This window comes from Fukomys damarensis, unplaced genomic scaffold (genome assembly GCF_012274545.1).
Source record: "Fukomys damarensis isolate Sample0158 unplaced genomic scaffold, DMR_v1.0_HiC HiC_scaffold_30, whole genome shotgun sequence".
In the NCBI taxonomy this organism is placed as follows: Eukaryota; Metazoa; Chordata; class Mammalia; order Rodentia; family Bathyergidae; genus Fukomys; species Fukomys damarensis.
Genome location: NW_022900942.1, coordinates 6,082,894 through 6,085,835, shown reverse-complemented (window position 1 = coordinate 6,085,835; position 2,942 = coordinate 6,082,894).

The following is a 2,942-nucleotide window of genomic DNA, read 5'->3' as shown; positions in this document are numbered from 1 at the left end:
GTGCCAGGGGACAAGGTGTGCAAACAGCCACCCAAAGGATGATCTGGGAAGAAGCTGATGCCAAAAATGTGACAAACAAAGCTCATGGTAAAAAACCACCAAGAACACCAAAAACAAAAACAAAAACAAAACTAAAAAACCCCACAGATGATTAAAGGGGTCGTGGATGGAGAGCTTCGCCTCTCACCAGCAGGTGCTCATGTGTGATGTCCAAAACCACACATGTGAAACAGAAGCAGAAGTGCGTCCTGTGAATGCAAGTGGGCACACAGTCATGGTCCGGAGGGTTATTGGAGGTAAGGATCTTTGTCCACCAGCAGCACAACAGGGGATCACATCTCCTGGCCCCCAGGACATTTCAGAGGGACCATGTGTGACTTCTATGGCCAGCCACTACCTCCAAAGACTTACAGAGACTGCAGTGCTGATACCCGTGTTGGAAGGGCATGGGTCTGATACCCACGTGCTGAGTTAGAGTTTGTTTCAGGCATCAACAATCGTCTGCTTTACAACTTTTGACCAAATTCAACTTCCCAAAGATTTATCTCTAAGTATGGTCCGTTACAGTGGTATTTAGAATACTAACAAATCAGCAGTTTCCCAATTATGAGAATCACCTAGAATACATGTTCAGAACCCGTAGCGCAGGCCCCACCCTCATCTACCACATCGGAATCGCCATAACAGAGTCCAGGATTATAGCCAACTGTGGTCACCACCACTGCAGGGGAAGCAGGTGGGTGCATCAGAAGGCACACAGTCATCCCCCTCCACATGCAGGGGAAGAGCCATGTGTCACAACATCAGGGCCCTACCTAGGGCTCCGAGAAGCCCCAGCTAGAGGTGGCACCAGGAGCTGGGCAGCTACAGGACAAGTAGAGCTGAGAGTCAGGCACAATAGGCTATAAGCCCTTCCCACTGCGGCTAACCCTCTACAAAAATAATTGTGCCTCGGGGCTGGGCATTTAGGTCAGTGGTACCGTGCTTACCTCAAAAGTGCAAGGTCCGGAGTTTGATCCCCAGTGTCTAAATAAATAAATAATAAATAAATAGAATGTGCCTCTTCTGGTTGGAATTTAGTTAAAACTGTTGAGGTCCTGCTAGGCCCCTGAATTCCAGTCTTTGATTTCATGTGTTCAACACCACTCAAGCCTAATCTAACATTTAAACACTATCGTATAATTATTTGAGGTTAAAAATATCCTGGAGGGTTATTCAATTCTAAAAGCTTCTGCCCGGGCTGCCGGACACAGCAGTGTCCCACTGTGTCCTCATGGGAGCCCGGTATCCCAGTGGAGGCTGTGCTCAGCACATGCAATGGTGCACAGGCACCTGGTGGAGCCCACCTGGTCCTGGAGGAAGGAGGAGGTGCTGCATTATGAGATGCCAGTATTCCTGGGCTGAGCAAGAGCCCTTCAGGAGCCCCAGCAGGAAGAGGGGGCTTGTGCTTTCACCGGTGTGTCCATTTCTGCTCTGCAGATCACTTTGCTTTAACTGAATAAAGCACCAATCGGTCTTTTGTACTATTTTTTACACTTCCAAATTTTACATTTCTAGACTGTAAAATATTGGGCATTTTCTTTGTGAATAACTGTATTATTGATTTCCTCGGTTACAATACATGTTTGTCCTCTGAAACTGAGACTGCTAGGACAGCACTCAGTGTGGCCTTCTCATCTGATTCTCCTCTGCGGATTCCACACGCGGCCTACAAACCTGTCTACCTCTGTGGCCAGTAGTGAGGTCCACTTCCCTACATCTGTCCACAGAGGAATGGCATCGCTAGTTCACAGCTGCTTCTCATGGCTCCCTAGGCTTGTTCTTCCAAACCAACATGCTCAGAAAAGGGAACCCCTCAGAGGCTGCTGGTGCTCACGGGTGAGACGACCGGCAAGTCAGGGGACCAGCTCACCTCTCTGGTCAGCCTCATCTTTGCTGTGAAAGGGAACCACTGGAAATTTCCCAAGGAAGTTGCTCCACTGAAAGAAACAGGATGGTTCTCTGACACCAGAAAGGAACCTGAGTGCCCTCGCAGCTGGAGGGTGCAGAGAAGGCTCCTATTTAAGGAGGGCTCTGACTCAAGCAGGCTGGGTGGGCTAAGAACAACATCCTCAGCTGAGGGGACACAGGACCTCTCCCTCTGGGGCTCCGAGCACAGTGAGGGCAGTGCTAAGCCAGTCCCCTTGGGCCATTACCCCTTCTCACATTCGGGGGACCGGGGCCACACCAGGGCAGTCTCTGCTCAGCCACTGGACCACCAGCAGTGGAGGAGTCCACAGTTCCTCATTTCAGACCATGTCCCTGGATGTAGTGCTAGCCCTAAATGTCGCTGTTTCTCATCTTGTACTCTCTGGGCCCATTCTCCTAGTTCGGTCCTGCCTCACCTGGCACCTAAACACCCCAGGGCCATCCCTCAACCTGCCCCCACACATCCACACCACATAGGGCTGTAGAGCCAACAGTGCTTCCCACCCCAAACAGCCCTCTAATCCTACTGCCTGCCTGGTGCCTGGTAAGGCACACACTTTCCAGAAAACCAGCCCAGACCATGGAACAAGAGAAGGACCGAACTGCACCAGATGAGAGGCAGCTCATCCTCAAGGACATGCATTCACCACAGCAAACCCAACATTTTATCATTTCCCACCAACCTATGTGTTCTACACCACCTACTAATTATGGCACATACACCTGTAATTATGGTAATACCGCTCCCAGCCATACACTAGGTAGGAACTCTTCATTATAACTCCAATAATTAATCAACCGGCACACATTTTTCTGAGCATCTGGCCCACGCAGGACTCTGCCAGGCACTGAAATGGAAAACTGCATGGCTCCCCTCTGTGTAGGCCATGAACTCCCCTCCTTCCTTTCTCCCCATGCCTCCACAAACACCCAATTTGTTTCTTAAGTTATGGAAATCTCGATATATATATATA